Below are 15,231 nucleotides of genomic sequence, written 5' to 3'. Positions count from 1 at the left end.
TTTTAATACCTTTTAATGTAAATCCAAAAAAATAAAACAAATTAAAAATAAATAATTAAAAAATATATATTTTTCCATCTTGCAGTTCATTCATATCAGTTTATATCTAAATATTTTGCTCACAGATCATTATTAACATCCTGTATATAATTCAATTTTATTTTCTCTCCCCTTTTTTATTATTTTTATTTTTAGCTGAAAAGACGTAAAGGCAGTCAGCCCAGTGGGGTTTCTGGAGAGGTATTCCTTCAGAAATGGAGAAGGCAGAAAGCTGAGGAGGCAGACATTTGCAGCAGTAAGTCTGTGATAGTTTGTCTCTTTTATCAAACATTCCTGCTTTTATCTTTGTACAGCATTTGTTGTTTCTTAAACTGTTGCACTGTCCAAATACCCACACTTGCCATCGTTGCACTTGACCACTTGATTACTTATTTGACGTCTTTCCTGTATTTGGCTTAGTGTTCTAGTGAGCATGATGACCATAAGTGTGTGTCGAACTTTTCATGAATTGATGACTGTGTTTCCCAATCCTGGTCCTGGAGAGCCCCAGCACTGCACGGTTTTGGTGTCTCTCTTATCTCACAAACACACTTTTGATGCCTTGGAGTCTTCACTGATGAGCTGATGAGTTGAATCAGGTGTGTTTGATCAGGGAGACATCTCAAATGTGCAGTGTTGGGCTTCTCCAGAACCAGGATTGGGAGCCACAGCCTTATGGGACACTTATGTGTTTACAGAGATTTTTAATATCTAATTATCAACATTTCACATACTGTACATTGGAAAGCTTTCCGTGACCTCTTGTGAGATCTCGGCAAAAAGTCTGACGATTCATACCAAAACATGATGCATGATGGGATACACTAAGCGTTGTATAGCGCTCCGGAGCAGTATTGGAGAGGATTAGTGTGTGTTAAGGATGCTGTGCTTTGGCATTATTAAGACCGGGGACAGTCTTGTGCACAAACTGTCACATACACACACTCTCAAGTGGCCAAGACTGCAAGTGTATCTGGACAGGGTCAAAGTCTTAAAAATGAACCCTAAACACAGTCGCACATCACAGTCTTAATAATTCAGTTTAACACTTGTATGATATTTTACAAGCCCTCAGGACTGTCTCATCTGACACTATCAAAAGAATTCATATGACTATACCTGGCTATTAATTACTTGCTTTTAATAATGGATGCATTTAACGTTTGATTATACAGCATCTTTACAGAGGCTGCTTTTATAGTCTAAACAAAACCCAGAGTAATGTATAAGTTGAATGTAATAATATTTCCTTCCTTTCTGTCTTACAGGATTGTTTGCAGATAATGCTGTTCTTCTTTTTCAGGTCTACAATATCGAGCTCAACAGCTCTTTTAAGAGCCAACCCTCACAAACCTTCCTAAAAACTAAAAGAGCTATTACTGAGTCTTGAAGACACTTTTACTTAAAATACACTTGTTTTAAATACATTTCAAAATCTGTTAATATTATATGTTAGTAGTTTTATTTTATCTGGCGGTTTCTATAAAAATAAATAAAACCTATATTTCCCTCAAGACCTATTCATGTTTTGTGGTTGTTTTAATTTAAACTTGTCTGCTTCTATTTTAGCCAATTTATTTTTAATAAACCCAAACAAAAATAATAATAATAATAAAAAAAGGAAATCGAATACAGCTCATTATCAGACTTTAGAAAAAATACAATTGAAAAGTCATGACAACACATTTTTAAGGATGGCTACTTTAACTTATAGAAATTATTTAAGCAATTTAATGCGTTTTATACTAGTCTAAATCTGAATTTTGAATACTATTTTTTTTAAATTAACAATTCCTGTATAAAATGGGACAGCAACCTTTATATCAAACACTTTTACGTAGTCCACAACTGAGCAACAAGAGAGGAAGGTATTGCGCAAGAACACACAAGTGAATTTGAAGATAATCATTAAGTTGTAGGAGAATTTTTTTATTCTTAAATTTTCATATGCAATGAAAAAAATGGGATAAACATGAAATAAGTCAATAAAATAAACTGATATACAGTATATCCAATTAGATTACCTGTTGGGTTTACCTCTCTCATTCTGGACACATCCAAATGTTTCCATATTCGTGATGTTGCGTATTTGAAGCAATACTATTATGTAGCGGATCTGACTCAAATCAGGCAAATTAAAGAGGCGATTAGGACTGCGGTTGAAACACGAGCCGAATTCCTCAGTAAGGCAACAGGAAGTCATAAAACATTCTGTGCCACAAGTCCCAAGCAAGATAACCAACCAACCAACGCTTTCACAGAACAGCTTTCAACATTAACACCACTAGAACAATTATTGACAATTTCAATTCAGAGAAGAGATTGTCAAAGTTGTTGTTCGTAATTGATAGGCAATGCCGGACATCATGTGTAAACCCATGAGAGTACTACATAAGATCTTTTGACTTCCCCCACCTAGCAGAACCAGACTGAAATTGCTAATGCGGGCCTTTTAACCTCTGGTCTCCACAGAAATCTTTGTCAGATAATGGCACAGAAAACTGTCTTTTATACATATATATTGTGGCGGGGTGAGGAACTACACGACAACCGATGGACAGAGAAAGTCCCCGAAGGGTGGATTTATTAAGTGAATAGTGCTCTTGGTGAAGGCGGTGTTCTCCGTGGCGCTTCAAATCCCTCGTGCTCGCTGTGTCCTGAGTGGTGGATCCCGTGCTGTGCTCTCCTTGGTGGGGCTGACGGTCACACGCTGCTCTCTGAAACAGAGGAGGTAAGGGTTAGCGTCTTTGTTGGGAGACATTCCTCCCCACTCTGTCTTCCTCCTCTGCCTAAGTAGGCACTGCTTGATGAGCTGCAGGTGCGGCCGCTCAGCCCGTGATGAGCTCGTGCCGGTGATTCCGGTGTGTTGCCAGGGCGACGCTGACGAGCGCTCGGGACGCATGTCACAATATATGAACGAAAATGAACTCAAAAAGACTTATAAATGAATATCAGTCCATCGCTTCACTCCATATACATTTATATGTAACCAGTTTAAATACTCAGGATAAAATTCTGCTTTTAGCTTTGCTTTGCTTTTGCTATCAGTCATGCCTGCTTTTAGTATGCCTTTAGTTTGCTTTTAGCTTTTGGCTTGTAGCTTTGCTTCCTAGCTTTAGCTTTTAGCCATGCTTTTAGTCATCACTGTTAGCTGTTCTTTGAGCGCGGTTCCAGCGTGCTTTACGCCTGCACGCCTGCTGCTACTTAGCCCCGATGAGAAGAAACACAACCTAGTCTCGTCAAACTTTACTTCTTTTCTTTTCCGTTTGAGAGTTTCGTGTTCTGAGTTAAGTTTTGTAACGTCGAGTCTCCGATGTCTGACGTCGACTGCCGTTCAACTTCAACCAGCCCACATAACTCTGCATCATCAGCCAACACCCAACTACGGGCTTCCCAAGATGTCACTTCAACGACTACTGAACTTCCAGCCAATCAGTGACATCGGGATACCCCTTTCAACGACAACAAAGGGGACTCCCTTTACCTCCAGACTGTGACCTTTACTGGTGTATTTAATATAATTTTAACCTCATTGAGGAACTCAATGCGAGGGTTAATTAAGTGATTGATGGTTGTTCATGTCTATGCAATTTAACGTATTGCTGTAAACTTGGGATTCCATATTTCCATTCTCTTAAACTCATCTTTCCCTAACTTTCGATCTTTCTGCAACTTGTGTGAATGTGTGAGTGCGTGCGTTTATGTGTTAGATTAGTTTATATGTCTTAGATTTATCTAATAAAGCCTTATTCATTTTGAAAAGAGAAGTATCTTGTTTTGTGCTTACAAGTTAATGTCTTAAACTGCTGATCTTGTTACTGTGCTAATTGATAGTGTTTTCACTATACTTTGGATATTAATATCCAGTGCAGATTTGATGTTAAACGGCTCGTTCAGTGAATCGCAGGGCGTCTCAGTGATCAGCCGTGAAACAGTGATTCTGTTCAAATTCCCTTTAAAATCTTAAATGATTCCCTTTGAGCTAAATTGACATGTTTCCCTTACAATTATTTATTAGGTAAAATAGGCTTTGTGGTTCATGTGTGTTTCAGTATCGACAGATACAGTATCGCGCAGCGGTAATGCCCATTTAGCTTGTCCTCCTACTGTATAGGCTGAAGGTCCCTCACAATCATCTCTCCCAGGCTTCTTGTGAATGCCGCTGCTCTTGGGAAATCATCTACAAACAACACATACACAGGGCAAACTGACTGATAGAGCCATGCTACACTGTATGCTAAAGATGGATAGATAAATATAGATACATATATACTTTATTTATCTAGAGGGAAATTCAAGTATCCAGTAGCATATGAAACTACATACATTAAACCTAAATTAAAATCAAATTAACGTATAACACAGTAGTCACAGTAAGCAGTGTAAATGGAGTGTAGATGGAAGTAAAGATGGTGGTAGAAATGTTTCTTTAGTTTATTGTGCCATGACTATGAGTTATGATGGCCAGGGAGACGCAAGAGATCAATACACTCTTAGCAGTGATCTCGGAAAAGCTACTCGGTGCATTTATTTCATTAGGATAGCTTACTGGATGTTTCACTAGTATTTCCTATTTGAACAAACTGCTTTCTGTTAGCTTGCTGCAAGAATGCTGGGAATGCGGGGAACTCCTGAACATTAAAAAAACTAAAGCCTTAACAGACGTGAATAACTTTCCCACAGTCAGTGATAACGTGACTATCACGCTATCTCTCTGTACTTGGATAACTTCTGCCGCTGCTACCAAATGACTCACTGATTGAAGTCTGTCTTGCCCTAGCACCTTGCATCTTCTCGCCCTGGAGCTCCCCCTCAGACCACAGCTTCATTATATCATAATATTCCCTGTTATGACTTTTATGAGGTTTGTAGTGTTACCACTGTATTTCACTGTCTTTCCACACACACAGCGTCACTGCTGTCTTTACAGCTATCTTTACATCCAGACATGACTCCTCTTGCGGTCAGCGATAGTCACTCTGCAGTCTTCGTAGCGGGAGTCTATAATTAGACTTTTCTGGTGACAGCAATTTACTTATGGTAACATAAAGACTCACTCCAAATTACTGAGTTTAAATATCAATCTTTTTTATATGAGAATAGATACTAGAGCAGGAGATGTTGGGATCGTAAATATCGATACTTTAGTATCGATCCGCACATCACTACTATTTGGCCCCTGGACTACCCACCTCTGCCTACAACTGACTTCAGCCACTGCTTTAGATAAAATCAACTGAAATAAAAGAAAGACATTCAATCTCTCAAGATCTGATTAAACAACCCCACAAACAGCATGACCAACTCCACTTATTAATTACTCGATTGACATTATTTCCTTCAGATGTCTATAGAAAATCTTATTGAGAATTAACTAAGGATTAGATGTTGATTTATTGTTTAATTCGAAGTAACCATGTTTGAGGTCAGTGTCTGCTTTAGTTGGGCTCGATAAAGTCAATCTGTTTCTTAATAATTAGACCCAATGATGCTGTTTGTGGGGTTGTTTAATCAGCTATCGAAATATTTAATGTCTTGTATTTCAGTTGATTTTGCTTTTAAGACTGTGGCAGAAGTCAGTTGTAGGAGTAGTTCTTGTGTTTTTCTTCCCTTCAGTGAATCTGTTAATTTGACATGAGGGATTTTCTTGTTTATGCGGAACTGACACAGATATGTGAAGATACTGACACCGATATGAGAAGATAAAAGTGAACGTTACCATCAGCAAATAATGAAAGAATTTGAAAAACTGAAATGGGATCCAGCCTAAGGTGTCATGCTTGTACTGACAGTAGTGGTGCAATGTATTGTAAAACTCACAGTTCAGATCGTATTACGGATTTTGAGTCACAGATTGGATTATTTAAAAAAAGCATGCTTTTCAACATGAAAAATCTGTCTGAAAGAGGGTGTGTGTCTATATCAGGCATGGCAAAAAAAATCCTGCAGAGTTAAGCTCCAACCCTGATCAAACACACCTGAACACGCTAATCAGTGTCTTCAGGATTACTAAAAGGCAGAGGTGGAACTTTCAAGTTACAAGCAGTCTTCAAGTCATATCCCAAGTCCTTTAAGTTAAAGTTAATAAGATAATTAAATGACTGATTAAATGATGATTGAGCATTAGTGATGAACACCTAATTAAATCTTCCAAACCTTGAACCTAGCAGGTAAGCTTCCTCTTCCTGATAATAACTCATGATGAATGTACATCACGAAGTGGCATGGCTCTTTGGATGAAGTGATATTTCTATTGGTATATAATTAATATTGCTAAATGGTAGATAAATGGTCTCTATGAGGATTTCCAGTCAGGATTTAGACCATATCATAGTACTGAGACTGTTCTCCTTAAGCCGGGCATACACTGTGCTGTTTCTGTGCGATTTGGGCAAGGTACGAACTCACACTGTACGGGTAGATCGCATGCGATGTAAAGCCAAAGCTCACGATTGTTGTGCGCTCACTGTACGGTCCGATCGTCGAGTTGCGATTTGACTGCGCACACTATACGATCGTGGATGTATCTCCCTATTAGTCGTGCAGCCCTAGTTTTGTCTTAGTCTCGCTATCTCTTAATCAGCATCAGGTGTGGGGTAACCAGGCGAGCTGATTGTTAATGGGGAGCACCTGCAGACAGTGTGTTTCTTTCCTATATAAACTGAGTGTTCCATTGCTGGGCTGTGTGATGGGAGATAGGTGTTTGTGAGGTAGTTATTTTAGTCACCGATGCTCTCGTGCAGATTCTCGTTGCTGGGGTGGTCTATAAATGTGTCACGGGGTGACGAAAGGGAAGCGGAACTAAGTCCCGCCGGAATTTTGTGTTCCCCTCGGGACGGTGTCGCGGTAACACCGGTCCACTTCCGGGTTGCGCCCGATGTCGCAATAACAACGCTAATGACAGATTGACATCTGGTGTGGGGAGTTTGATGTGGCGATCTGTGAGAGGATTATGGAGGCGGAGTAACCACATAAAAAGAGAAGTGCAGAGACCATGAGGAGGGTTGTGGATTCTATTTGGTCGTTCGTTCTCCCGGCTATTCTTCCTGGTTGGCTTGCCCCCGTGTGTGGTTCTTCTCTTTGGACGTGTTCCCCTAGGAGAGGTGAATTCCTGGGACGTTTGGGCTGGCGTGTGGAGGTATTTGAAGACTATTGTGGGGTTTCGGTTATCTGGCTGTGTAACAGATATATCAGCGATCGAGTGGAGATATTCAGGACAGAAAGAGTGTGAGCTCTGGAAAGTAAGTGAAGACCAGGCCGCGCCATCACTATCGGAGGGAAGTTAAGAGACCTGATCTGGGACTTCGATCAATTGTATACATCTGGACTGGGAGTGATAACGTTGTGAAGTGGACGGAGTCATCGTTGGGTGAGTGCTGGCTCTATTTGCACTAAGAGTGGGTGTGCCGTGTCTGAAGTGGTGTGTTGCACAATAAATCGTTTGAAGTGAAGTTACAGAGTGTGGGGAAGATATATAGAGTTAATGCCGGACGCTCACCACCCCGAGAGCCCACCACCGTCACCGTAATCCACACCCAGGCACTCAACTGAAGCATCTCCCAGCCGTAAGCCCCATTGCTTATTCAAGAACACATACATGCTGTTGATTACTTACTCCGCTGTGTAGATCGCAGGATCCTCTGGGCCGAACGCCGCATGTGATGTCCCTATGAAAAGAGGTGGACACAAGAATTATTCCTTTCCCGGTCTTAACCGAAGCATCTCCCAGCCGTAAGCCCCACTACTTATTCAAGAACACATACTTACTGTTGATTACTTACTCTGCTGTGCAGATCGCAGGATCCTCTGGGCCGAATGCCGCATGTGATGTCCCTATGAAAGGAGGTGGACACAAGAATTATTCCTTTCCCGGTCACAACCGAAGCATCTCCCAGCCGTAAGCCCCACTACTTATTCAAGAACGCATACATGCTGTTGATTACTTACCCCGCTGTGTAGATCGCAGGATCCTCTGGGCCGAACGCCGCATGTGATGTCCCTATGAAAAGAGGTGGACACAAGAATTATTCCTTTCCCGGTCTTAACCGAAGCATCTCCCAGCCGTAAGCCCCAGTACTTATTCAAGAACACATACTTGCTGTTGATTACCTACTCTGCTGTGCAGATCGCAGGATCCTCTGGGCCGAATGCTGCATGTGATGTCCCTGTAGAAAGAGGTGGACACACGAATTATTCCTTTCCCGGTCTTAACCGAAGCATCTCCCAGCCGTAAGCCCCAGTACTTATTCAAGAACACATACTTGCTGTTGATTACCTACTCTGCTGTGCAGATCGCAGGATCCTCTGGGCCGAATGCTGCATGTGATGTCCCTGTAGAAAGAGGTGGACACACGAATTATTCCTTTCCCGGTCTTAACCGAAGCATCTCCCAGCCGTAAGCCCCATTACTTATTCAAGGACACATACTTACTGTTGATTACTTACCCCGCTGTGCAGATCGCAGGATTCTCTGGGCCGAATGCTGCATGTGATGTCCCTGTAGAAGGAGGTGGACACGAGAATTATTCCTTTTCCCGGTCTCGACCGAAACATCCACGAGCTCTACTTACCCGGATACCCCCCCCCCTCACTCCGGGACGGGTGACAGACTATCCTGGCTCTTGCTGGCCCCGTATAGGCACGAACTGCTGACGACTCCACGCCTTCCCGGCGTCCGAGGTCTGGCTCCGTTCTGGTCGGGAGACACGGAAGGAACACTGAACTTTTAAATTGCTTTTAACCAAATAAAACCTTGTTCATTTTTTTATACTCTCGTCCGTTTGGTTCTTCTGGTACGCTCCCCGAGGTGATCCTGGGTTTCAGGGGTGGGTGCAGTCCGGCTTGGCCCCCCCGACCTGTGACAAATGTGTCTGTGTTTCTGCTAATCTTGTCTCCCTGCATCTTTTATTGCATTCTATTTTTAAAGTATAACACCCACCCACTGATGTGCAGACACAATCTTGGTTTATTAGGATGAAAAGTTATATTTGGTTGAATTCGAAACCAGAACCTCTGCAGTCCAGACACAAACATTAACCACTAGACCAAATCAGTCATGTTCTTAATTAAGATTTTTATCTGCTGTATGTGTTAATCTCCTCCTAACACAATTCCAAAACTGATAATGGTAGATGTAGAGATTTAATTACCATATTATGTGAAATATCTGAGTCCCTTTATCAGTCTTTAAAAATGACTGTTTATCAAAAAAGGGGTTTTAAAAGAATCTTTATTGTGCATAAAATAATATTCATGAGTTTTGCAGCACCGCCACCCAAAATAGTTTTACTAGACTTTTTATTTAGATCTAATGTAAAAGTTCCCATTCAAATTATTTCAGCTGTTACAAAGTTAATAGGCCTACAGGAATTTATTAGCAGAATAACATTTTGTATGCATGCACTCTCCATTAATGGGTACACATAACAATATAAAACATTTCCCTCGCAAAATGTGAAGTTTATTTCAGATTGCTAGTTTTATGGAAATTTAGCTATGGAACATTAGAATTTGTTGATGTGTTTAACAGACAATCTCTTGGTACTTATATTCCAAATTCATGGATGTTTATAATTTAATACGGACTCCAAATTATGAACTAGTACTTTTGCCATGAAGCTTGGTATCTCGTTCCATAAGAACTATGCATGGGCTCTGCTTTTATGTGTCTTGGAGTCAAAAAAGCTGGGAACCACTGATCTAAACTGTTAATATTCCAATTAACCTTGTCAAATCTTATCTGCTAATCAAAATTAGAACACAACATGATAATGGAGGAGGATAAAGAGGATGTTTGTGGTTGTTATGTGTGGTTGTTGTGGTAGCTAATGTTGATGGTCATGGCCGTCTTCGTCAATCCAAAGGCCTGCACCATACTTCTGCAATTTAATGGTATGATTGGCAGTAACGATAAAAGACCTGTCGCTGGGGACATGGAAATTTTGGCAGATGACACCACTGCAGATTTTGTCGTCGTTTTCATCTTCCATAAGGACAGTGGCATAGATGGTGCCATCCCCAGCAAAGTTACATGTCTCGTTCTGCGGCACGAAAAAGTAACGGATCCGGCAGTCTGGTTTAAAAACCATCTTCACATCAGTGGAAATCTTCCCTGATACTGATTGTTCAGTTTTTGATGCTTTACCTTCTATCCCTGCTCCCACATTTATCACCATTTCTTCCAGCTTCATTGTATCCACTCTATAGAAAATCCGAAGATGCTTCCCGGTTGCGTTGGCCACGTGGGTATTTGAAGTCTCGTTCCCCATGTTTTTAAATTGGAGCTGGGATGGTCTGAATTTTTTAAGAAAGAAACAACGTAATATTTACAGGTTATGCAGAACACTGAAAGGTTGTTTTCATTGAAATCTTTTCAATCTTGGCACTTTTTTGTCATTTTGTGGCAGGACTCAAAATATATTTGTCTATACAAGTTATTGCTTGGGAATTCTGGCCTGTGATTGGTTCAGAGAAGAGTTTATCATTTGTTATATTGTCTTAACATCAGATCATATTTTTGGCAATATACATTTTTAAATACAGGCTCCATTATAATTGACAAACCCAACCAACTACGCATCAAGTATAGAAGCAATTTTGTCATTTTAGTTAATTTGTGACGGTATCTTCATGGTGTAAATGTAAAAGTAAAGAAAATATAAAGAAACCATCCATTATGCTGCTTTAACATACAGTATCAAATATCACTACCTCTATAATCAAGAATATTAAATAAATACTTACTGCAGAGACAAGAGAAAATAACTGTTGTATATTTATTGGTTCAACAGGTGACTGACAGTCAGTGTGTGCAGTAATCCACAAAAAGCAACTTTATATAGGTAACAGAGCTAAGAGTATCTGCTAAAAAACAAGCCCTACGCCCACAGCAGATGACGTATTTTTCAGTGATCTGTTGTAACCTGACAAAGTGCAAAATTTGCATTTTAACTTATTTCATGAGAGTCATCCTTTGAGTAGTATCATGTCATTCAAGAGTTCATGTAGATCACAGGTAGGTGAGATTGATCAGGGTTGGAGCTAAAAACCTGCTTTATTGAAACATAACCATCAACACCCAATTACCATAACAAATGTGCGTAAAACACACAGTTATGTACCTCCGGCAGAAAAACAGGCCCACAACATTAAAGATCCAGCAGTATATTTAACCCTGAACATATCACTATTAAGTTTCATCTGACCATAGAAACTTTTCCTGTATGATAATTTCAGTCGTGTCTTATAACTGAATATGCTGGAGTTTGTTTTGGAATGAGTAAAGAGGACTTTTCTTGAAACCCTCCCAAAACAACATGTCCTGATGTAGGGGCTGTTTAATTTTTTTTTAGGCTTTCTGACCCCAAAACTCTAATAATCTTTGCAGTTCTCCAGCTGTGATCCTTGGAGAGTCTTTGGCAACTCAAACTCTCCTCCTCACTGTCAATTAGGACCATACAGACACACGTCCTAGTCCAGCCAGATTTTTCCCGTTGAGAATATATATATATATATATATATATATTTGCGCATATTTTTTTTTTTATTTATTTTTTTTGCTTATTGGAAAAATGTAACTCAAAAACCATAATATGATCCGAGCCATGAGTTTTACGATCCGTTGCACCACTACTGTTGGTAATTGCATGATACCTGAGACTGGAATCCATTTGAGCATTACTAATTCTTTCATTATTTGCTGCTGATGTTATCTTTCATGTGCCATGACTTGCCCTCATTAACTGTAACTTGCGTTTCTCATATTTGTGTCAGTTCAAGTCAAGATCAAGTCAAGTTGAGCTTTATTGTCATTCCACTACATGTGTGGATATACAGTAGAACAAAATGTATTCTAGGAAAGGGTCCTTGTTTCAGGAGCTAGGGTTGTGGATGAGGTTTTGGTGGGGGGTTAGGTGATTGAAATTGAGTGCTTTCGCAGCCTAGGGGAAAAAGATTTTGAGCAGTCTTGCAGAGTGGACCCTGAATGCTGTGGCGCCGTCTTCCTGATGGCAACAGCTGGAAGAGACTGTGGGAGGGATGGGGCGAGGTCCTTCACGATACTGTTGGCTATTCTGGAGCATTGTTTGCATCTGTGTTCACTGTCTGCTGGTGGGTCTTGTGGTCTGATGCACTACAGTTCCCATACCAGACAGTGATGGAGCTGGTCAGCACGCTCTCAATGTGGTGAGGATGAGTGGAAGGAAACTTGCTCTTTTAAGTCAGTGTAGGAAATGGAACCACTTTTGTGCCTTCTTGTATAGCGACATGGTGTTGGTGGTCCAGGTGAGGTCTTCTATTATGTGCAACCCCAGGAATTTAGCACTTCTTCTAAAGTCAGTCATAAACTCTTTTGTCTTACATTGAGGGATGGGTTGTTTGCACTACACCTTTCAACAAGTTGTGCCACTTCCTTTCTGTAGGGTGTTTCATTGCTGTTGCTGATGAGACCTACAACAGTTGTGTCATCAGCAAACTTGATGTGGTTGGAGTTGAACTTGGCAGTGTGTAATCAATATGGAATCTAGGCGTAACAAATAAATAAAAAGAGCCAACAATATCTGAAAGGCATCTTTTTAGATAAGACGAAAATACAGCCATATCAGATGCATGTTTTAAAATGAACAATCAATGAATGAACTAAAAAAAATGAAACACATTGATGTGTAAACTTCCCTGAAAATATTTCTAAATCATCTTGCAGCATGTCATTAATATGACAAATAACTGTATGATCATTTTATGTAATCTCTTTATTACTTTTGGTTTATAACAGTGTTTCAACTCTATACCAACATCCAAATTTAAAGGTGCATTAGGGAACTTTTGACGTTCTAGCGGTTAATAAACAGAATTGCTTGCGTCTTGCGAAAGAACATCGTAGCCGGAACTACTTCACTCTGTTTATGTCTATGAAGAATCACAAAGGTACTGGGTTACTCTGCCGCGGTGACCCCGAAGCAATCTAAAATAGTCCGAATATAAACACTTATTATAGGTGCACCCTAGTGATTCAGGACAAGCTAAAAACACGGTTTGGAAAATGGATTCATGGTGTACTCGCTTATTATATACATTTTTCTACAGTTTGAACACAATCAAAGTTAGGACCACAGCTCTGATTGGTTGATTTCTTACCGGGAGCGGTCCGTAACTGCTAATGGCAATAGGACCACTGGGAGGAGCCAGAGGAGCTTGATTTTTTTTCACAGATTATCTGTCTCATATTCCACTGTCAGGACATAATGACAGGTTTAACAAATATGTAAAAAATATATATTTACAAAAGTTACCTACTGCAGCTTTAAGCGCCATTTCAAAATATCTGTATATAATCCAGACACAAAAAGCCAAGAATATATTTAAAAAGGACATACACATTTCCATACATCTTTTAATATGCACATCTAATTGTCTTTTACCACTAGTATATAGGACTACTTGTGTTTAATGATAGTTTAGGAACAAATCATTGGGTTGAACTTTATTTTACAGTACGTGTACTTATAGTGTACTTACAGTGTATTTATCTAAGAAAGTTCTGGTAACACAAGGTAACTACATGGGGTAGGGTTAGGTTTAGGGGTAGGTTCAGGGTTAGTACCTAGTTATTACATAGTTATTGTAATTACTATAATAAGTACATAGTATGTACATGAGGAACAGGACTGTAAAATGAAGTGCTACAAATCATTGTGTAAACATAATTGTGTAGTTTACAATGTTTAAAAGACACACATTTTGTTGTGCACATGCATTACATTTTCTCATGACACAAGAGTGTTGAACTGCTGGACTGGTCTGTTAAATAGATAAATAAAATAATTGTATGGTTTAGAATGTTTAACATTCATACATGTTCATCCAGTTAGTACATTGACATCTAATTTTCTTTTAACAAAAAGTTTGTATTTAAAAAAAAAAGTGATGAATAACATTACCCGTAAATATACGTTTTATATGAAAGATTTTATCAGTAGACAAGAGCTTGATAGCAGCCAGTACCAAGGGGGGGCAGGGTTTCATATTTTATTGAAGCACCCCTGGGTGCCGCCATTGGCTAGCGAACCCCCACCTACTGTTAGCATTCCATTGCCTCCCGTTCATTTTGGCGTCACTTTGACAGTGAATAACTTTACACCTGAGGCGTTTAAAGACTCAATTTCAGGAGAAATGCATTTTGTTGATGAAACTGCATATGTAAATTGAATTCCTCCCAACAATGCTAAAACAAATGTGTGAGAGCGTGCTGTATGATATATGCCATGTAAACACAATTATATTAATGCACAATTTATGAATCACCGTTTCAGAGTTGAAGAGCATGGTGTGTGCACTGAAGGGGGGCTTAGAAGAAAAAAGTGCCCCATGAGATATATATATATATAAATATATATATATATGTATATATGTATAAAACATTGATATGAGTGATCACCGGGATTTAGACCTAACTATATTGTATTTATATAAAGCATTCACATGCAAATTTTGCTTTGTGTCTTGGAAAAATCTGACATTGAGATTTCTTTTTCTTCTAAACATATTTGCGATTTGAAATTATACCCTCATCTTCCATAGCTGGGCCAAACAGCTAGAACCAGCTCAAACTCACATTATAGGAAGATAAATATTCTATCACCTTGCCCAACATCACAAATTGCGGTCTTAACCTACCCTTTCCTGAACAGCTTGCTTGCATTGTTTAGTTTGTTTCTTGCTGCCACTCTTAGCTCGTTAATATTTGCAGATGGAAACTTCTTTAAAGCGTACTCTAGGGTATACTCAGGACTCAATGGTAAGGTTAATTCAGAAAAGTGATTTATTGAGTGATATGTTCAAGTGCGGTGAATCCGTGTCCTCAAGTGCTCGTAGAATCTCCACTGAAGATATACGTGCTTTCAGTGTCACATGGAATGGAATATCCAGGCAGGTAAGTTCGCTAGGTTTTTGTAACATCAAAGCCACAATTAAGATCATTGACTGGCCTTCTCTCAATCCTTAGATGCCGAAGACAGTAACTACATCAGGAGAATCACAGGAGATTTCAGTGACCATAGAATCACTGGTACAGAGCTGATGATCAGCAATCCTGAGGGCAGCAAAGCAAATACTCAGGTTAGTGTAACCCCAAAAGTTGAGTATACGTTACGTCTGGCAAGGAGAGCTTCAGGAGATGAGAGAGAAGAGTCTGTT

The 15,231-nt window shown here is 39.7% G+C and overlaps 1 long non-coding RNA gene across 1 annotated transcript in view; it reads left to right on the top strand.

Annotated features, from left to right (window-relative positions):
• Positions 1-6,445: 6,445 nt before the first annotated feature.
• LOC127956123 (uncharacterized) overlaps positions 6,446-15,231 on the top strand; it is a 56,590-nt gene continuing 47,804 nt past the window's right edge. Inside the window, exon 1 of the long non-coding RNA XR_008153489.1 lies at positions 6,446-6,749. This is a non-coding gene — a long non-coding RNA (uncharacterized LOC127956123). The remainder of the gene's footprint in view (positions 6,750-15,231) is intronic.

This window comes from Carassius gibelio, chromosome B4, assembly GCF_023724105.1.
Source record: "Carassius gibelio isolate Cgi1373 ecotype wild population from Czech Republic chromosome B4, carGib1.2-hapl.c, whole genome shotgun sequence".
NCBI classification, from domain to species: domain Eukaryota; kingdom Metazoa; phylum Chordata; class Actinopteri; order Cypriniformes; family Cyprinidae; genus Carassius; species Carassius gibelio.
Note: the sequence above shows the minus strand (reverse complement) of the source record. Positions and strands in the feature narration are given on the sequence as shown.